At 44.4% G+C, this 22,465-nt stretch overlaps 1 long non-coding RNA gene across 1 annotated transcript; it reads right to left on the bottom strand.

The window, feature by feature from the left end:
- Positions 1 to 1,118: 1,118 nt before the first annotated feature.
- LOC131895894 (uncharacterized) lies at positions 1,119 to 20,186 on the bottom strand. Its single transcript, XR_009375312.1, has 3 exons — positions 19,778 to 20,186; positions 8,000 to 8,129; positions 1,119 to 1,706 (listed from the first exon to the last, which is right to left on the bottom strand). It is a non-coding gene; the product is annotated as an uncharacterized LOC131895894 (long non-coding RNA).
- Between the last annotated feature and the right edge of the window lie 2,279 nt (positions 20,187 to 22,465).

Consider the following 22,465-nt stretch of genomic DNA (forward strand, 5'->3'; position numbering starts at 1 on the left):
GTTAATACTGAGATTTGCAAGAGAAAAACTAGTTCCGGCCGGGTGGTGGTGGCGCATGCCTTTAATCCCAGCACTCGGGAGGCAGAGCTAGGCGGATCTCTGTGAGTTCGAGGCCAGCCTGGGCTACAGAGTAAGTTCCAGGAAAGGCGCAAAGCTACACAGAGAAACCCTGTCTCAAAAAACCAAAAAAAAAAAAAGAAAAGAAAAAGAAAGAAAGAAAAAGAAAAACTAGTTCCACAATTTTGAGCCAAATTTAAAGCAAGCTTGAATTGGATACTGGCCAGGTCGATGGACTCTGGCCAGGTCAGTTTCTGATGAAGGAACACCAGCGCATTCAAGCATGGGGCTCTGGCAAGCCTCTTCTGCCTGATTCCCTCTGCCTTAGATTACACTCCCGAAGCTAGCCCCCAGGGTCTAGTCCCTTAGTTGGCCAAAGCTGCCTCCTAAGGCTGACAATCAAGGTCCGGCTATCAAAGTATTGAAGTCCAGCAGTCAAAAGCCCCCTTTGGCTCACCTAATTAACATGCCCAATTAAAATTAAACTCCTCATCCTAACCCGGGGGTTCCTTTTTACCTTTATAAACTGCCATTTTCCTATGTGGCACATCTGTCTCCTCTCTATCCAGAGGCATGTTTATCAACGTTGACCTGTTTGTCTATGAAACAGGGGGATTCAGTGGAGTGATTTCTAGGCATCCTTGCTTTGTTATAGTCTGTGACTCTCTGGAATTAAGTGAAATGTACAAAACAGAAAAGGACCTAGGGGCTGGAGAGATGGCTCTGAGGTTAAGAGCATTGGCTGCTCTTGCAGAGAACCCAAGGTTGGTACCCAACACATACATAGTGGCTCTGAACTCTCTGTAACTCCAGCTCCAGGGGATCCAAAACATTTTTCTGTCCTATAGGACCATATGGTACATGTACATACACACAGGGAAAATACCAACACACATAAAATAAAAATAAACTGATCTTTTTTTTTAAGACAAGAATCTAATTTTCATGGCCCTATTTACATATAATAATTAATATTAAACTGGGGTTTCTTTTAATTTTTTGAAATTACATTTGTTTATTTATTTGTGTGTACTTGTGCACACATATATACATGAGTGCTTGTGACCTGGCATACATGTTCACTTTAGAGGACAACTTGCCAGTCGGTTCTTTACTTCTATCAAGGAATCTAGGTATAGAACACAGATGTTCAGGCTTGGCAGCAAGCCTTCTTACCCACTGAGCCATATTGCCAGCCCCAAACACTACACTTTTCATACAGCACACACATTGTATCAGTTCATTCTCCAAGAAGCCAGGCAAGGCAAAGGGGTTAGCTATTGGGAACAAGGTGATGTTCGATAGCTTCCAGTGGTCGGTGCTTTAGAGTTGAGCATGGATAAGCCCAGTGACACCTTGTATCATTGGAGTCACAAATCCATGCACATGCCATGTGTCCAGGACATTCTCCAAAGTCAGGTTTGTGTAAGCAGAGAGAGCTGACAGTGAAGACATGCTTTCATTTCTCTCATCTTTCTTCCCACAGAGGGGGAAAGTAATGTCAGCTGACAGTACAGCATGGCTGCAGGACAGGAAAGTGGGTTCCCTACAGGCTCCAGTCTTGTGGGGTCCTGCTTTCTCCAGCCTCAGTTCTTACCCCTGCCATAGAGAGAAAAGGTGTCCTTATGTTCTCCCATGCTAGGCAGCCCCTATAATAAAGCATAGAATAACAAGACAATAGCATGCAAATTCATCCAATAAGTTTTACAAGACACTGGAAACTTTCTAAGGAAATAAGGACCTAACACTGTGGTTTTAAAATTATGCTTTTGTTAGTTCTCATGAAGCATGACCAGGACTGGTATTGTTCAGTGTGGCAAAGATGGTTTGATCTCAGTAATGAACTGGGGACGCAGCAAATATTGTCTGTTCTTGTTCTTCCCTGGGATCCTGGGTCTTCAGAAAGAAGGAAGGCCATTTCTCCCTGGTATAGGGAGTGAACCTCTTGCATGAGGCTTCAGCAGGAGGTTATAAAAATCCTTCCTTATTTTATGACCTACTTCCAACAAGAAGGGTAATGGAAGGCTAAAGTAACCTTTCTGGGTCTTCTGTGTGTTTCTCAAAGTGCAAATGTTCCAGATTTTAAGGTAATTTGTCCTAAGCTCCTTATGTTTCTTTCCAACTCAACACTTTCCTCGTGTAAGAAACAACAATTGGGCACGCGCTATACTTCTTCTTTACAGAAACATCCAAAGGGTTGATCAAAGTCTCTGCACTGATTCTCAGCTATGCAGACAATCAGTGGGTCATAGGTTGAGTACATTGGGGTGGGGAGAAAGAGTGGTAGGTGCACCCCTCTGGGAAAGTGTGAAATAGAGAGGACATTAAGTATGCTATGGTCCCTAAACCACGTGTTACTGGGTGATCCGGAGTGAGCCTAGATGGAATATTGCAGAATGCTGTAGGTAGAAGGGACTGCAAAATCTAAGCCCGGAGACTACAAAGGCCTTCTGCGGGTCCTCCTTTGTGGGATCCAAACTGTCAACGACAAGAGAAGTGCCTAATGCAGGGAGGGTGGGGCACCCACACAGCTTGTCTGTCTTCTGCTTGTGGGAGGGAGGAGCTTACCTATTAGGGATTTATAGGGAACTGATTGCACCAGATCAGTGTTGGCTTAGGTTGTTCAGTTGGTGGGATGGGTTTAAAAATGACCAGGCTAGAAGCTACTTAACACACAGTGGCTAAGAGGCCACAAGTCTATAGATATTTAAAATATAAAATTGAGAGAATTGGGGTTGTGCAGGACATAAAGGCCCCCTGCTCAATCCTCCAAATAAAAAGAGGACCCCCTGCTCCCCCTGATTTCCATCTTGGGTGACTAGGTCACTGGATACAGATGTAGCTCTCTAGGCTCCTGTTCAGTACTCATCAAATTCTCAGACATCCATATGTGCTCTGGATATCCCAGGGTATCTGACACTAAACTACATCCATATGTTTTCGACATCTTTAATTGTTGTAATTCTACAAGGAATGTATCTTACCTCATAATTTTAAGAAACACGCATTTTGAAAATATAATCACAAAAATGGTCAGCTGAGTGCCTGGGAGTCTCATAAAGGCAACATAAAAGGAAGAAAACATGCAGCAGATGCTCAGTGCTTTTAACGAAGTAGCACCTTTGGGTGGGTATCCTTAGAGTTCAGGGAATCTTTAACAGAAAAGTCAGAATGTGAATTACTGAACAACTGTTTCAGCCTCACAGTAAGGTAGGTTTATCTTTAGTGCATTTGTCTCCTGGCCATTGAGAAATGAATGGCTTGCAATAAAACAAATTGTATTTGGTAATTAAGATCATGTGCGTCGATTCCTAGCACTTATCTCTTTTGAAACATCCTGGTAAGAAAGATCCAAAAATCACAGCTGAGCTGTGAACGGATATGTGTGGGCTAGGAGAGGGCTCCATAGAGGCAAAGGGAGAGGCACTTGGCTTTTGTTTTTGCCAAAGTGCTATTAAAATTAACAGCATTATTTCCATGCCTGTAAGGTAGATAGTATGATTATTGTCCAAGCAAGGTTTCTTCTGCTCTGCAGAAATGAAAAGGCTTTGATAGCAACAGTCAAATGCAAAGATGGATCCAGTCCTATTTCCTCTTGCAGAAGTGTAAATAAACAGCTCCTTTCCCAAATGGCTGAGTTTGATGAATTAATGGGGGCATGCAGTATTCGCAAGAAACCATGAAGATTCTCTATTAGCCAAGAAAAAGAAATCGAAACATCCAAATTGAAAAGGAAAAAATAAAACTATCTTTGTCTACAGAGGACACAATCCTGTATGTAGAAAGCCCTAAAAGGCTCCATGACCCCCTGAAGTCTGACACACAAATTTAGGAAAGCTGCCATCAACACAGAACAATTGGCCACACTTATGTGCCCTAATAATCAGCTATGAGAAAGAGGGGAGCAGAAAACAACCCCATTTCAATTAGCACTGTGAATCCAGCACTCTGGAGACATAAGAGAGGATCACAAGTTTGAGGCCAGCCTGGGCTATGTAGAAAGATCTTCTCTCAAAACAAAAACAAATTGAAATAAAATATAAGGAAATAACATAAAAATCCAAATGTATAATTTCACCAAATGATGAAAGACCCACATGTTAAGTTGATGAAAGAAATTAAGATATAAGTGGAAACATATCTCATGTTCATGGAATGATGGAGTTAATATTGTTAAACTTAGCTAAGATTTAATTCAGTTCTTGTCAAAACCATCAATGGCAGATTTCACAGAAGTAGAACAAATAATTTAAAAATCTATGTGGAACCATGAAAGACGCTAATTATTCAAATATATCTTGAACAAGGAAAATAAAACATGAGGCATCACAGTTTCAGATTTCAGGCAAAGCAGAATGGTTGTAGAAACCAATGTCAGAGAGCTTTGGGAGGGAGGAAGATTCAGGAAGCAGCCCACACCTACAGTCATCCAAGCAAAGGTACCACGAACACAGTGGAGAGAGGATGAATGTGCTCTTTAGTGAAAGATGTTGGGGACACTGGACATCTACTTACAGAAGAACAGACCACAGACCTAAGCCTAAAGATGTAAAATCATGAAGCTCCTAAGAGAAAGCAGAGGGGGGGGGGGATATCCCTTGATGTTGGCGTCAGTGATGATTCGTTTAATCAACCACAAAAGACTATATAACAAAAATCAAATAAACTAGGTCTATGTTAGAAGGAGGAGGAGGAGGAGGAGGAGGAGGAGGAGGAGGAGGAGGAGGAGGAGGAGAAGAAGAAGAAGAAGAAGAAGAAGAAGAAGAAGAAGAAGAAGAAGAAAGGAAGGAAGGAAGGAAGGAGGAAGGAGGAAGGAAGAAAAGTTTCTCTACAGTGAAAGAAAACAGTCAACGAAACCCCAAGGCCACCTATGGAAACAGAAGAAAGTATTTACAAACTATAAATCCAAAAAGAATTGATACCTAATATACAAGGAACTCCTATGACTCAACAGCAGAAAAACAACTGTAGTGAAAGATGGGCAAAGAACTTAGTTTTCAAGAGAAGACATGTGAATGACCAGTGGATGCCTGAAAACATACTCAACCTATGCATTGATTAGGGAACTGCAAGTCAGAGCCAGAAGGAAGACCCCATCTTAGTTTAGAAAGGAATTACCAAAAAGTCAAAAGACAGTATAGGTGACAATGTAGAAGGAAAGAAATACTTGCACACTGTTGATAGGGCTGTCAAAGAGTAGTTATTGAGGGAAGCTGGATGGAGGCTGCCACCTCAAATAGACCTGTTTGGACTACCTTTGGCGGTTCACATCTATAGTCCCAGCATTCCAAAGGTTGGGCAGGAGGATGATAAGTAATGGTAAACCTGCACTATATAGCCAGACCAAAACATAGACACACACACACACATACACACACACACACATTCCCACCACCTCCACTCCACAAATACAAAACAAGAAAGAACCACCCCCACTTCTCAGTCCATATCCAAAGGAACTAAAAACAGTAGCTTAAAGCTATAGCTACACTTCCATGTTCCCCTAGAGAACGAAAGCTTCACATCTGAAGTTGGGGGTAAGCTGAAAGTCATCTGAGGACGGGGGCAATGGCAGAAATGTAAGAAGTTGGGGTCTAGGACAACACACGGAATGCTCTCCAACAGCCACCTCATGTGCAAACACAATCACCCACATGCCTAGGGAAAGCCAGGGCAGCCCTGCCTCTATCAATTACTCATCTACTATGGGGGAATGTGTCCCTAAGCTTGGGAGGAAAGAGGCGAAGATAATTCCGCCACAGTGTAGAGCGGATGAGTCCAGTGAATAGAATCAGCAGAGTACGTGTCCTAACTGGATTAAAATGAACTAAACTCAGAATCAACTCGAAATCTGGAGGACTGTTTTCTTGTTGTTGCTCTCCCCACCTTCTTAACGCCTTCTTTTAAGCAGGTTTTGTTTCCATTCATCCCGCTGATCTCTGACTACTAAATTCTTTATTTCAGCCTCCTATAAGGAGCAAGACCATCCTTTTCATCTTGCCCCTTCAACAAAACCCCTCTTGGAATCCTGTTTTCTGTGTGAGTTGGCACATGAGCTGGGGAAGAAAGCCAGAAGGAGGCGGGTAGGGAGTTTCAGAAATGGCAAATCCACTGCGTGCAGCAATGCCCACCCTGTCCTGGGCACCGCACCCTTACCAGTGGTCACCCTTGAGTGCTTAATCAGATTAAAGGCCCCCAAGAAAGCCCTTTCATTCCCTGTCACACAAGGGTGAGCAATGAAATAACCAATATAGCAGTACCACACTGGGGATGAGAAACAAGCACTGTGGACTGTGTCCCCAGCACCTTGGTGATCTCCCTGGTCCTGCCTGCTTGGTCCCTCAAAGGCAGCTCTGCTGTGGACGGGTGACATTATGGGATAGAATCTGTGGCAAGAACGCCCGTCTATTATGTAAACACAAGGGGCATTGAGTGCAAGGCTTCATATATATCAAAAAATATAATGGGGGAGATTTGTATATCCCATGAATATTTAATTCTTCTGAAAGCTAACTACCTGCATATCAGACTACACCAATGCATGTGCGTGATTTTTTTTTTCTCTGTTGTCTTTCAAAACAAAGCAGACAATTTTTTCCCTTCCTGTGGTGCCTTGGAAGTTGCTTAACTGTGCATTGATCCCTTTGATCTACCGAGTGTGTGTATTTTAAGACAAAGTCCGCAGTGCTGCTCTCATCTGTGTGGAGGAAGCAGAACAATGAGAGGAAACCAGGTCGCTTTCCATTGTTTTCCTCGTGACCTGGATCACAATTCACTGATGTCTTGAATGCTGTTTAACTTTTGCTGGTGTCTTTTTAATCATAGCATTCATGTGAATTTAAAAAGAGCTCCTTGATATGCAACCACTGTGTAGCATGATATCCCGCCCGCCCTGTTGCACTGCAGAAGCCTGCAGCTGCCTGCAGCTGCCTGAAGCTTAATTATGCATGCATGCATGCAAAACCCAGATGCTCAGCCAAGAGTGCCTCAACTACAACAGTTTCTCGCTTGTTTTTGTTTGAATTATAATTGGGCAGATCTGTATTCCTCGGCCCGGTTTGTAGCTGGAACATGCTCCTCTTCGCCTCTGTTGCTACCTGTGTTTGACTCAGCTTTTTCACCAAGGAGCCCTTTGTGGATGCCGCCATGTGCCTCTGAGATCTGAGTAGGGTCATTTACAGGCTTGATGAAATCTTTTACCTACGCAACAATTTTAAAGGGTACAAAAAATGACCTGAGCCCCAGCAGGTTTTCCTCCAGATGGTTTGTAGCTGAAAGAAAGAAAAGGATGGCGAACTAGAAGCTGGCATTGGGATAGAAACAAAAGAGGCTGAGAGCCAGGCGGCCATGCTAGGAAGGAAACTCACACCTGCTGGAAGACTGTGCTGGGGTTGACTTGTTAGCCATGCCCATCTTCTACTCAGAGAACATTTGGGGAGCTGCTTTACAGCCACCTCAGGGACCTCAGTCTCCAGCACGAACATGGCTCCTGTGCCAATGATGCTGAGTATGTCATGGTACTCTCCAGACCACTTTACTGACAACTGAGCAGAGGAGGAGCTTCCCACAGAGGACATGCTGCTGCTGCTGCTTAGACTGTCTCCAAGGCTCATCCAGAGACATCAACTCCGTGTTCCAACTGAGCAGCAAGCGAAAGACAAAGATTGAGTTCACTGCAAGGGATGATGTTTTGTGATCTCATAGCGATTTTGCACACGTGTACAGATGTGTGCTTGTGTGTGTGTGTGTGTGTGTGTGTACCAACTGCAGACTTACACTGAAGTTTCAAAAGTAAGGAGGATAATTACCCATGATAATCTTAAGAATCATATAGAACCAGGATATAGATAGATAGATAGATAGATAGATAGATAGATAGATAGATAGATAGATAAATGGATAAGATAGATAAATAGATAGATAGATATAGACATATACATACCTAAATACATATATAAACATATGTTTTCTTCACCTCGGTTGCTGTTTCTGTTTGACTCAGCTTCTTTTGTCAACACTGTGTGCCTCTGAGATCAGCAAACAGTCGTTTGTGGACTCATCACATCTTTTACCTACACAGCAAATTTGAAGATAAAAAAAATGACCCTAGCCCCAGCAGGTCTTCCTCCAGATGGATAGTAGCTTTTCTTGGAAGGGAGGGAGGGAGGGAAGAAAATAGTTAATCAGAAATTTATGCATGTATGCACATATATGTGTGTGTGTGTGTGTGTGTGTATGTGTGTGTATACATATATATGATGTCCCCATGTATGAAACGGGGATAATAAATAAGTAATTCTCCTTCAGGAGTAGTTAAGAATGTGCAACAGCTGGGCGGTAGTGGCGCATGCCTTTAATCCCAGTACTCGGGAGGCAGAGCCAGGCAGCTCTCTGTGAGTTCAAGGCCAGCCTGGTCTACAGAGCGAGATCTAGGACAGGCACCAAAGCTACACAGAGAAACCCTGTCTCGGAAAAAAAAAAAAAAAAAAAAAAAGAATATGCAACAGTGTTTAGCATCTAATATGTACCACACAGTCAATGTCTATAGATGTTATAGCTGAGAAGCTAAGAGCTTATATGCTCTACAGGATATCTGAGTCACACTTTCTTAGGTAAACAAAATACACAAAATTGTCTCAGTGTACAGACTGGGACTCAATGTTCAGTTTTTATATCCCAGCTCTGTCATTTCAAAGGTTTTGATTCTGGGAAGATCTCAGTGGCCTTACCTAGGAAACGGGAATCACAGTGGTGTCCATTTCAAATCATTATGATGGTATCATAACATGATTATTGAGTGCAAACCAAGAATGTCTCTATGACTTAACTTCACTCTACTCAACTTGGCCTGAATTAGAGCCTCTAGCCATAGTCTAAGAGAATCAAATTTCAACAAGAATCCTGGGATTCTTCAGTTTGTAGAAAGCATCCACCCTTGATGTACAACCATTTTCTCTACCAATCAAATTCTTCCTGTTCCACAATTACTTTTGGGAATCTAGTCATTCGGGCCTACTCTCCATCAAACTCCACTTTAGACAGAATCCTTTCTTGGTGCTATTTCCTCCTAGTGATTTACATTCCTGCTCCTACCTCTACCTTTCTTTAATTCATTGAGAAGCAAGCCCAGTATATCCCAGCACCACACAATCAGATGGCAGTAGCAACTCCTATACCCACCACAAGATTCCTGAAGAAATTCTGCAGCATCACTTTGGTAGTGTCAGAATAAGGTTTTCTGTAATGGTATAGTTGTTTTAAAGAGTCATTCTCCAAGCTTAGAAGATGAAGAATGTGTGCTATGAAAGGAAGAAGACCAGAGTTCAAATGCCAAGTACCTACAGAAAAGCTGGGCATGGCCATGAGTTCCTGTCACCCCAGCACTGGGACTGGATGAAGAACAGCAAGCAGATCCTGGGAACTTGATGGCCAGTCAGCCTAGCCCTGTCTAAAAAATTAGATGGAGAGTGATAGAGGAAGTCACTTGACATTTCTCCTGACCTCCTCATGCACAATTCAACAGAGTGACAAAATACTGTTTGTTGTTATTGTTTTGTTCATGAATTTCCTGAGGTATAGTCTCCCTATCAGAGGAATGCTGTAGGATGTCTTTCTGTGAATATGTGTTGCTCTGATTGGTTGATAAATAAGGCTGTTTGGCCAATGGTGAGGCAGAATAAGGTTAGGTAGTACATTTGAACTGGAGAGAGAGAGAGGAGAGGAAAGGACAGTGGGGCAGAAGCTGCAAGCTGCTGCCAGGAGAAGCAAGATGTGAAAATACTGGTAAGCCACAGACACTTGGCAATGCATAGATTAATAGAAATGGGCTGAGTTAAGTTGTTAAGAGCCAGCTAGCAAGAAGCCTGAGCCATTAGGGCATACAGTTTGTAAGTAATATAAGGCTCCGTATGTTTTCTTGGGTCTGAGTGGCTGTAGGACTGGGTGGGACACAGGAAAAGTTCCAACTACAGAGGAACTAGCAATTTTGTTAGCTATATGCAAGATAACTAGATACACTGTGTAGGTAAAGACAGAATTTTTCTGACCAAAGTGCTTGTTAGGATCAAAAAAGATTTTAAGTCAAGGCATTAAAATATCTTTCACTCCACAAGAAAGACAGCCTGGTGAGAATGAATAATATTCATGGAATTATAATTCTATATAATTACAATTATATAGACTTACAATTCTAACTTTCTCAACTGGATTGCACTAATACCTAGAAGGAGTAATTGAAAGACCCCTGGCTCATTCCTTTCTCAACTCCAAGTTGACAACAATGTTAGACCTTCCACCAGAGATGAGGCTCTGTCCAAAGAACCAAGAACACAATATTTTTGCACAGCACACTCCTTGGTGACCTACACAGAAGGAGACAAATACTTCCTGACAGAGGTATGCATTTATCCCATGCCCTAACAGCCTTCCTTGTTCCAATGGGAAATTCATTATACTCAGAGCTAGCCCTTTTGTTGGCCTCAAATGTGTTAATATAACACAAATGCTAAGGCATCACCCACTAATATTTAAAGCAATGATATTATGGAGCACTTTTTTAAACATCAGAATTTAATGCAAGTTTACAGAAAAGAGTTATTAAATAAATATCAAATTCCTTGTAGTGATGGAGAACATTAGATTAATGTGCCTAGACAAATGTGCCTTGGATTTTCCACTCAATCTCTTCTCCCTAGTATGCTCCTGGACATGTCAGTTTACTTTTAGGAAAGGCAACATATTAGTTACATTTCACATCACTATCACAAAATACCTTTTGGTTGATGTGACTGAGCAGATAAGACGCTTGTTGACATGCCTGAACATCTGAGTTCAAACCCTGGGACTCACATGGTAGAAGTTGTTCTCTGACCTGCAGTGGATCACTGACACATGTACGCACACACTCATGCGCTCACACAAATACACACGATAAATTATTTAAGAAGCAATGGGTTTTTTTTTTAAACTACATTTTGGCTCACAGTCTGAAAGAAGATGCAGTCCATTATGGTCAGAAGACACAGCGTTGGGAGTGTGAGGCCGCTGGTCACACCGAGTCTACAATGAGGACACAGAGGAAGATGAGTGCTGGGGCACAGCCGGCCCTTTGCTTCCTTCCTTCTTATTTAATCCCTATAAGATGATGCCACCCCTGTCAGGATCTGTCGGTCTCTCGGAAAATGCCCTCAGAGACATGTCTACAACAGTGTGTTCCTGGGTGACTGCAAACCCGGTCAACCTGACAAAGAAGATTTAACCACCACAGGAAGTTGTACATCCATGTATGGTGTGGAGATACCTGCTGCACCCCTGCAGAAGATTGGTGAAGGCCCCCAGAAATAATCCTTGGTAAATAATTATCAATTATCCCTGATGCCATAAAAAATTTACTTCCGTGATATTTTATTGGTGTTCCTTTCTTCTTCTTTTATATGTATATGTATATGTATATATATATATATATATATATATATATAGTTGTAACTTTTTTAATTAGATGACTTTTTAATTTTTTTGCTTGTCATCTCATTTTTGTGATGGTATGTTATGAGCTACTCCAGAGCCAAGTAAATACTTATAGACTAGTCAATAAATTCACTCAATAAATACATGTATGCGGGTGCTTTAACTATCCAGTTAAACTTCCTTACAGTCTAGGAAAACAATTATGAGGAAGATTCCAAAATTCATGCCTCTGTGAAATTTATAATCTGGTGAGATTTCAAGTGTTGTGGGAACAAAAGAAAAACAACACAATATAGTTTTCAAGGGGAAAAAAAGTGTGATGGTTGATTTTATTGTCAACGTGCCACAGATTATAGTCATCTGAGAAAGGAGCCTCAACAAAATGCTTCTTCTGACTGACATAACCGATGTGAAGACCCACCTCAAGTACGGATGCTACCTTCTGGTGGCAACTCTGGTGAAAATGTACATGGCAGGAGAGTGTCTGTCTTTTGCTCCCCTGGCTTCCGCTCTGCTGCTGAGTTGACTCACCCTCTTGCTGTGTGTGGTGATATTTTATTTGTGCTGACATGTGATATTTTATTTGTATGTTAATAAATAAAGTTTGCCTGGAGATCAGAGGTCATAGTCAGCCATAAACAGAAGTCAGGTGGTGGTAGCACATGCCCTTAATCTGATCACATGGCAGGCAGAGTCTCTGTGTGGTCAAGGACACAGCCAAGTGTGGTGACACATGCCTTTAATCCCAGTACCAACCATAGAGACCTGGAGGTCTGTATAGACAGGCAGTGATGAGGAAGTCATGTGGCTGGGCTTAGAGCCAGTGAGAAGGCAGAACAGGAAGGCAATAAAGGCTCAGGTTAGACAGGAAGAGGTTCTCTTGGGAAGCTACAGCGACATGGTGAGCTGAGGTTAGTTGGCGGCTATTGCTCTGATCTCTATGGCTTGCACCTCTGTATTTGGCTCTGTGTTTCTTATTTAATAAGACTGTTTAGAAATTCTTCTACAGCTGTTGTTGATTATTGGTTCATGGACATCAGAACCAGCCTTCCCAGTCTTCCATCACTAACCAAGGACCAGCAGTTCCCCAGGAACCCTCCATGTCTTCGGCACCAGATTGTGATTGCTGAAGTACCCAGCCTCATAGACTAAACAAGTGTTGAGTTGTTGCTTTCTTCTGTGACAGATCGCCACTATGGGAATAGGAAGTGTACTGAGCCACCCAGCCTCAAAGACTGAGCAATTACTGGGTTCTTGGCCTGTCTGGTGTGATGCAGCTGTTGTTAGTATTTTAACATTAGTTGACTTAGCATGTGTGTGTGTGTGTGTGTGTGTGTGTGTGTGTGTGTGTGTGCATCCTATAGGTTCTGACTCTCTAGCAAACTCTAACTGATCTGCTCAGACTGGGAAGCCTCACAAACCCTGTCCTACTATCTTTTTACCTGGTACTCACCCCCCTGCCTATGTGGACCACTGGAAGCCATTGCTTCACAGTGCAGACATTCCATTTTTGCGGACGTCAGATTAACTACAAAATGCGGTTTTAAAGACCGATCATAGTGATCTCTTGCCTTAAGGTTCCCTGCCTTGCCCTCTGTAACCACACAAGACACTTTGTGGTAAACGATGGAGGTGCCATGAGTCCCCAGTCAGGGATGAGCAGTGAGCCTGGAGAATCATGGCTCATCCCCTGGGCACTGGTAGAGAAAGCCTCTCTCTGGCACGGAGGCGGACACTGTGGGTCCCTAGGACAGCTGTGCTCCAGTTCGCTGCTCTTTGTTCTAGGAGCTCAGTTTCTTTCCCCCTTCCACCACAATGAGTAGCTGTCAGGAGTAAACTTGCGGTAAGAATTCTGCCAATAAAAGGCCAATTTGTCTTCTACCAGTTTCCTAGTTTAAATACTGTGAAGAAGCCTGGGGGTGTAACGCAATAGTGGGGTACACGCTAGCGAGCGCCAGGCCCTGGATTCAAGACCTAGTGCCAAAAATAAATAAACAAATAAAGAAATGGAAAGAGGGGTATGGTGGGAACTGTGCCATAGGTCAAGAGATTGTTTTTCTTTTTGACTATATGATGCGGGTCATGGTAGTCCCCACATATGATCACTTGAAACTTGTATTTTAGGACAGTATATAGTAAGAGTGAAGAAAACACACACACACACATACACACACACACACACACACACACACACACACGCACGCACGCACGCACATGCACGCACATGGAGAGTCAATCAAGACTGAATAGCTTCCAAAAAGTAGAAAAGACATATTTGTGTAGACAACAGATAGGCCCCTGCCCCTAGTAATTCCACGGTGGAAAAAGTGAGCTTTATCTCAGTCTTAAAAGGCTACATTCACAATATATCCACGTCAGAGAGAAACTGACAACATCAACAGCAGAAGTACCAGAGAGGGTAAACAGTGTGCTCCTCAAACACAAACGAATTTGTTTTCCACCAACAAGAAACACAAAGCTTTGTGTGCACTAAATGAAGCAAATTAAGTGTGACCCTTTCTCTGGGAATCATTGAAGGACAGAATGAAAGATTGTACACAGATTATGAACAGTGTACACACACACTCACACACACACATTATGAACAGTGTATACACACACACGTGTATGTGTATATATACATACATAATTATGTATGTATATAATTAATATTAATATAATTAATATTAGCCACCACACAGGCAGGTTAATTGTCGCTTCTCTGAGCACTTAATCTGTTAGCAGTTGATAAATCCCACGCGGGATAGAAGAGGCTCATATTTAGGTCACACAAAGTCATTGCCGTTTTTTAATTTAAACTGTGCACTAGATTAAAACATGAGAGTGTTTCAGCAGAGCCAGTCAGAGGCAGCAGCGATAGGCTGTCATTTGATGTAGAAAGTTTCCCCAGCACACCCCAGGGACATGTTAATCAAAGCTTTTAATGGATTCAGTCTGATCTGTGACAGGCTTTGTTCCAGAGATGGTATTTGTTGGATGGAGCTGCTAGTTATCAATAAGACACAGTAATTGCAGGGAGTGATTGAGCCCCGTTTCCAGGCCTTCCTACCATCCGGCTCTTTTTTATTATCAGTCAAGGCAGAGGTGTCTTGCCCTGGGAGTCACAAAATGACTTGTTTCTTTCATCTCGCAAGATCCAGTGATGAAAATTAAACAAGAAATATGGACATTCATTTACCGAAACAAAACAAAATCTTAAGATCCCTTGCTTCTCCTCCTTAAGTCTTTGTTTTAGACTTCTCGGCCCAATCGGGGCAGCAAATCTTTTAAACTGATCAAATAAATCCACTTGAACCAGAGGCAGGCATTTGAAGCTCCTCTGTGAGCTCGGGCTGCCTTGGTAGTGGCTTCTTTCAAAGTTCTTTGTTATCCCTGGGAAATCAGAACAGCCAGAGGCTGAACTAAAGAGTGGGGACCACACTAGATCACCTGCAGGAGTACTGAGCTTCGCAGCCACTTAGGAAGGTTAAGGCTCCCCATCGGATAGAAAACATCTTGGTGCCTCTTCAAAACCGGGCGCCAAATGGGATGCTAACAGCCTGTCTCCTTTAGGAAGTTACGGTCCACAATCTCGAAGATCAAAATTATCCCCTTGGTAAGAGGTGTCAAGGTGGATGAGGGAGGGTAAGGGGGAGACAGTGTTCCAGAAGGAGCTGGTCTCATTGAAGGGCCTTTCTCCCACCAATGTAAACAATACCTGGATGACCAATGCCATTGCCTTCAGAAGCCAAGCAAAAGCAACCAGTCATCCAGAGCAGAGTCTAAGAGGGCTCTGAGTGTTTCCTGGGGCGCTAGTGTGGATGTAGTCTCCTTCTGGATTCCCAGGTGAGAGGTTAGACAGCAATTTTTCTTTCTCTGGGAAATAAAGTCACAAAGTGGCAGTCCCTGAGACAGTGGCATGTAAACACTCCTAACACCATGACTACCACTTTTTGTGGGCTTTCAACGACAGCCCAGATTCCTAGCTCTTCAAGGCTGATTACACACTTCTCCTTTACACGGTCTCCTTCCTTGTGCTCAGCCTGTTCCACTCTGCTTTTGTTAGTGGCACAATGCTTTGTAATTCCATCTCCCGTGTCTTTGTTTATAGCATTCCTTCAGCCTGAAATACCTTTCCTCTCATCCTCCACTTAACGAACTCCTCCTGAACCCACAAGCTCCTCTCAAATGTCATCTCCCCAGTAAAATCAGAGCTAACTGTGACAAGGGACAGAGCTGCAGAAGGTTGGAGCACAAGTGCATTGTGTCACACGTCCTGTGCTGTCAAGAAGCTTTACACGACTCCCAGCTACCAAAGAGGATTGTTCTGAGGAGTCAAAGTGGTAGCCCATTGCTTCCAATGTGGATACACATCTAAAACTCACTGGAAGAAAACAAAAAAAAACAAAAAACAAAACAAAACAAAAAAAAAACAAAGAAAAACTGATTTCAATTCTGCCCCTGGGAGAGCCAGGAACCAGGTAGGTTCTGATATTCATTCAAGAAACCATGTGTGGCTTCCACCCAGAGACACATCGCCTTAAGAACAAAACCCTTGGTTGGGGAACATAATGTGAACTAGAACTGAGCAGGAGGCAAGCTTGTGCCTCCCAGCATCTATTTCACATCCCACAGTTCAAAGGACCTGGCTTGTCTTTCAGCATAAGATTCAAAAACCTCCGAACTCCAAAATAACTGGAAGAGTTTGCTGAGTACAAAGTGAGATGTATCCCACCTCTCCCGACATCCTGGCTCCCAAGTTCACGGGCAATTCTGGAGAGTGCATGTGTGTGTATATGTGTGTGTGTGTGTGTGTGTGTGTGTGTGTGTGAGAGAGAGAGAGAGAGAGAGAGAGAGAGAGAGAGAGAGAGAGAGAGAGAGAGAATGTGAGTGTGGTGGGAGGTTGACCTCCAGCATTTCCATCTCCTGGAGCACAAAGTTAAGGACAGCAGACTAAACAAGAAAAACAGTTGAGGGGTCGGTCCTAAGGCTCCCAATTAGAGAGCGTGAGGATCCAAACTAAGGAAGATTCTGGAAGAAAATAGAGACAAAATGAGTGAGTCATTTTTGTTTTTGTTTGTTTTTTTGCAGTGGAGTTTGGAGTAAGAGAGAGAAACGAGAAGCTAGGATGCTACTGTATCTCAGGCTTCAGAAACTAGGAGCCTCATCCAAAATAGAAAGGTGATCTGGTGCAGGGGAAACGAGGATGCTGGAAAGTGATAGAGGGACCAAAGGACAAAAGGTGGAGCTTGGTGAATGAGGGGATGTGAGAGTGTGCAGGGAGAAGGTCCCCCTGACAGCCAAGGGATAAGCACCCAGGACAGACAGTGGAAGAAAACTCGTGAGTGGGAAACGAGGAAACAGAACGAGCTTGCGCTCAGTTTTTGTCTTTGTGGAACAAGAGTTCCTGGCAGGTAGGACCAAGTGAGGGAGTGATGAGGGAACAACAGACTAGGGACAAGTCACAGAGCCGAGGAACACTCATGGATGCCTACAACATCTCCAACTCTATCCCGATCCATGATGCCCGTTTGATTTCATAGCATCAAGATAGGCTCTCAGCTGACCCTCCATCAGATGAGTCAGATGATTCTGAGTGACAGATTCTGAGTCCCCATGTGCCCAGGGCCCTAGTACAGAGCCCTCCCAGGGTGTTTCTTTGTACCCTGTGTGTGAACAACTTTATACCCTACCACAGGCCTTAGCAGATGTCTCATCATGAATGAGACAGAGTACTAAGCCACCCTCCTTTTCTATTGGGGGACAGTTGTCAAAACACCCCTAAACAAAATTAATCTCCACAAATATCCAAAGTTTTACTCACAGAGCCTCTTCTGGGAGATCTCTTTTCATGAAACAGGATGCTGGAGTTCCCTATGGATAGAAATCACTATTCTAGCCCATTTCAGAGCTGCATGGATCCCATTTCAAAGCTATATTTTATGATGGCTTTTGTATCAAATAAAGGCACCTTTGGAGTCTACACACTCTCAGGAGCATGAAATTGCCTGCCATAATGGGCAAAGAACATTAGAACACACTCAGAGTAGGGTTACAAAGCCCAGGCCCAGAAAGCCTTTCTCTACAGGTAACCTGAGAAGAGAACGTACTAGAATCGCTGCCCTGCTCCCAGAAGTATGTGCACAAGTCTGAAAAGAACTGAGGTTGAAAACACTTCATTGTTTTCCACAATGAGAACAGCCACCACCCTCCTACTCACATGTTTTTCAAAGTATGTGTTCCCACTTGTACACACACATTTTCAAAGGATATGTTCCTACTTGTGCATACACATTCCTGTGAACTAAGCTGAGGCCAGTTAGGAATCTGGTAACTGTTAAAGCCAAAGCAGTGGCTTTGTCACACTTAAGCATGATTTTCGGTTTGGAAGTTGGCCCATAGAGATCTGACTGATTGGAGCATCACCTTGGCCCCTTTTACAATGGTGGCCCAATTGCAATGGCTTTCTCAGAAATCACATAGGATGAATAATCTCTAGTCCCCGACTGTCTGCTTCATTTCAGAAGTGTCTATTAGAGCAGTCTAGAGCAATGAAAGTTTGCCACGTCTTCTGTAAAATTCCAAAGCTGCTTCCTTGAATGCATGTGTGCCTGCTACAGACTCGTGGCTTCTGAGTTAGAATGTAACCCCGGAGTTTGAAGTCCACAGGAGTATCCTTACATTTATAATATAAAATTCCTAACAACTGAGTCCTACAAAGAAAACCGACCCATCAAGCACCGCAGCTCTTTTGGAAATGTAGGATCTCAAATGTCAGACAGGGACTCAATCAGCAGCCACACCATTTTTTCTTGTGTAGACTCCCATTTTCCATCGTGGTTATTGCATACCTCCCCCTGCCTGGAACCTTCCACACACTTCCTCTGCCTTCATTCTCAGCAGACTACTTTACTTCGAAGTTCATTATTGACATAGAATTAAGGGCTGGAAATGTAGCTCAGTTGGAAGAGGGCTTGCCTAGGATGCATGAGGTCCTGGGTTCAATCCTTAGCACCACATAAACCAGGTGTGGTAGTAGGTGCCTGTAATCCCTGATTTCAGGAGGTGGAGGCAGGAGGTTCAGAAACACAGGCTCTTCCTCAGCTACATAGTGAGCCAGCGTGGGTTACATGAGATCCTCTCAAAAATAAGAAGAGAGAAAGAAACAAAGGAAGGGAGAGAGGGAGGGAGGGAGAAAGTTAAATTGAACACAAATTGTTCGTCTGACAATGCCACAGTGTCTTGTTATTGTTCTTTTCCTGAGCATTGTGCATCCTATCCTTAAAGGCCAGTGTCTTCCTGTTTGCTGTGCTCTTCAGCACATCTGAACTACTTCACCTCCCAAGCCGTCGTTTACCTCTCCGGGATGACCAGCTTCCCATTCACTTCCTGTTCTCTCTGCTTACTGTGAAATAAAATGGAACATTCACCTCCGCAGGGCTGCCCAGTCCCTTACTGCTGTTTGTAAGGAGTTCTCTTTAAACATTCTCCTCACTCTCAACTCACTCAGTTCAGTGAAGCTGTCCCCTTCACCCAACTGTGCTGGCCTGTCCTCCTCACAAAAGTGGCCTGATGATCTCGCCATGGCACCAGGCCCAATGGACCCCTTTCTCATACACCCTTCATCAGTGCTCCAAATTGAGAAGCTTCCTTTTTCCTCCTTGTCCTGTCCTCTCCTGCCTCATCCTCTCAGAATCCACCTTGTAACACACAGACACATTCCCCCAGGTTCATTTTTGGGGGCTAACTCTCCAACCCAAGCTGGACTCAAGGGTTAATTCTGGACTTGGCCTCTATCCCCCTGGGGATATCCATTTACATGTTTCTAAATCAGCCTCATGCTGGTGATTTCACATTGTGAGTTTTCTGGAGAGGCCTCTCCTCTTATCTCAAGACTGTGGTCTTTTCATCTGTATTTTCAACAAACAATTCAGTTATTTCAATAATGGAATCTTGATCGGTCCCCTCTCATCTGCACCCTCCCCATCTATTCTAATGCCTTTCCTCCCAGTCTCTCTATCTCAGACATAACAACAACCAGTACTTAGTCAGGTGTGCTCTGTGCCAGCACACAGTCATACTGCCTAAGCGCAGAGCTCACCACATTCGGGGAGGGAAGACAGCTATGTCTCTCCCATGTTGGAGAGAAGAAAACCAAGACACCGCAAAGTTAGTTTTGCTAGGACAGAAGGCTGCTAAGAATGAGGGCTGGTATTTGGACTCAGACAATCCACCCCAAGGCCAGTGTGCTCACCCCAGCATCACAGTGTTCGCTTCCAGGAAACCCACAAGTTTTGTTGATCATCGTCCCTTCGCAGGCCACATGGAACTCATCGGCAGATCTGCTGAACGTGGGCTCTGAAACAGATCATGTGTCTGCCTCTTTCCAAGGCCCATGCCACATTCTGGCCTCATGTAGTCCCACACTACAGCCTTCTGGCTGATACAATTGGTTCTCTGCCACACTTTCTTACCGATCACTGAACATACGAGCAAGTGTGTCTTAAGGTGGGAATCACATCATACCCTGGCTAAATCACCTTGAGTGGCATCCACTGCAGCTGGACTGAAGTGGTGGCATCCCACTGCAGCCAGACTGAAGTGGTGGCATCCCACCTTGCTCTTATACTGCTGTCAATACACACACAGGGTAGTTAAGGAAGTGTGCGTGCGTGCGTGCGTGCGTGCGTGCGTGCGTGCGTGCGTGCAGTGTGTGTGTGTGTGTGTGTGTGTGTGTGTATTTACCACCTGAGAAACTAGAGGAGACACAGGGAAACCACCAGGGTGATAAGGATGTAAGTGGGGCCCTGTGTGTGTGTAAAAATGGAAAACGGACAGTAGAGTAGAAATTCTGGCTGGGCAGAAGTCTCAGAAGGGAGCACTTGATCTGAGGAAGAATAGTGCTGGACCAGTTTGGGGGGGGGGGGGGTTGTCTGCGCTTTACCCCTGAAGCACCACCGGTAGCAGGCAGCAGGTAACTGCAAGGTACCTGCCCTCCCCCCTCCTCCTCCCCCCTGGAAGTGTGGAAGGGCGTGGCGGGGGCGGGGCTTAAGACCTGGAATGCCCCCCCCCCCCCCCCCCCCCCCCCCCCCCCCCCGCGTTCCCTCTCTTGGCTACCTCCTGGTCTTGGATGCTGGATGCTGGTACTGTGTACCAAGGCAGAGTTCTCCAGGGAACCGCGTTGGACCGCGCCTCACCCCTCCTGGACCCCTGCAACCACCTCCCTTTTGCTTGTTGTGAGTTAACCCAACATAAAGCCCTTTGATTATCAGATAAACTCCGTGGAACTGCCTCATTAGACCAAGAATGACTCTGATGGCCAATGGGCCAAGGGCAGTGTGGTGAGCTAGTCAGTGACGGCGGATCGTGACAGAGCCCATCGAGTCACGGGAAGCAAAACAATGGGGGGGAGGCAAACACACTGCACCCACAGACAGAAGGCAGAGAGAAGACAGGAGTCGGGCAAGCTAAGACATCTCAAGGCTCGTCCAGGGACCCGTTCCCTCAGCAAAGCTCCACCTCAAGGCCCACTCCCGGTGTGAACCAAGTAGTTAAGGTTATGAGCCTATGGGGGTCATTTCACATTCCAACCTCAACAGGGTAATACCTTCAGCTTGTTCATCGAGATCCACTCCATCCTTCTCCTTGGGGTGTGCATACACAGTAGGCTGACTGGAGGGAGTTCCCTTGCCCTTGGCTGTGTTTGGGTTAAATGTAGCTTTGAATACTGGATTAGGCTCTATAGAAATGAGAGCCACACCCATTGGCCTGTGGCTCTCTTGCAGCATTCATGGCTTCCTCCAGGGTCCTTCCTAGCCGATGCTCTCCAAACCCCTGACGTCTCCTTCCTTTTCCACTTCAGACCGAGGGTAACCATGGCACTACCCCTTTAGTGTTCCTGTGAGGTACTCTTACATCCTCAGCAGCCTTCTTAAAAACCCTGTTCATGTTCTCCTAGAAATTCCCATCCGACATCCAGCCTGAGAAGGATCTTCCTGCCAGGATCTTGATAGATTTTCTTCCAAAACCACTGCAAGGGCTTGTGTCTCTCCCGGCTGTTATGGGTCACTGACTCTTAGACTTGGTGAACCACTTGCTATAGGTTGGTTCCCGTAAGTGGCAGATAACTCCACATAACGCTGACTTTGGAATTTTTAGAAGCTTCTGGGTCGATTAAATGTCATCCAGCTCCCATGGTTCCCTTTCTTTGCACAAAGCTTTCTGGAGATCAGAGCTCTTTTTAGGGAGATGGAAGTTATACCAATGGAGTGAGACAGCACAGAATTTTGAACCTGAAAAGCGACGCTCGTAGAAAGATCCTGGGGTTTGGTAGTGTAAGTTTGACTTTTGGCAAGCTGACTTCTCGCTCCTTCAAACAGGTGTGATAAAAACACGCGGGGGTTACCCTACTCACCAGCGATTATGGCAGCAGAAGGGAGGTTACTCCACTCCATTTTGCGGCTCACTCCAGCATTAACTTGCTTGATTCACTGGGGCTGGGACTCGGACAGCAAGAGACTCTTGTCAGTAAGATTGCAATGCCCCCATGATGATTAAGATGTACAATCTGCTGGATTTGTCAGCACAGGCTGCCGAGAGAAAACACCACCTACCGAAGTTGGAAAGTCCAACTGGAGGCTGAGAGCATTATGGGATTGCTGGTGAGAGCTGGCTTCCCAGCCTCCACACACTCTTCTTGCTGGGTCTCCATGAGGCAGAGAGAGAACAAGACTGCGCCTCTCTCCTTTCAGGGTCTCATGATGTAGTCCAGTCTAGTCTCAAACTTGCTGCCTCCAAGTACAGGGATTAGATTAGGCTTGTGCCGCTGCAGCAGACTAAAGGCATACTTGTGATTTCATGTAATTTTTATCATCTCACAGGTCTTTAAGAGTTATACCGTGGATTAAGACTTTAGTGTATGAGTTGTGGGGAAGCATGGACA

Source organism: Peromyscus eremicus, chromosome 19 (genome assembly GCF_949786415.1).
Source record: "Peromyscus eremicus chromosome 19, PerEre_H2_v1, whole genome shotgun sequence".
NCBI classification, from domain to species: domain Eukaryota; kingdom Metazoa; phylum Chordata; class Mammalia; order Rodentia; family Cricetidae; genus Peromyscus; species Peromyscus eremicus.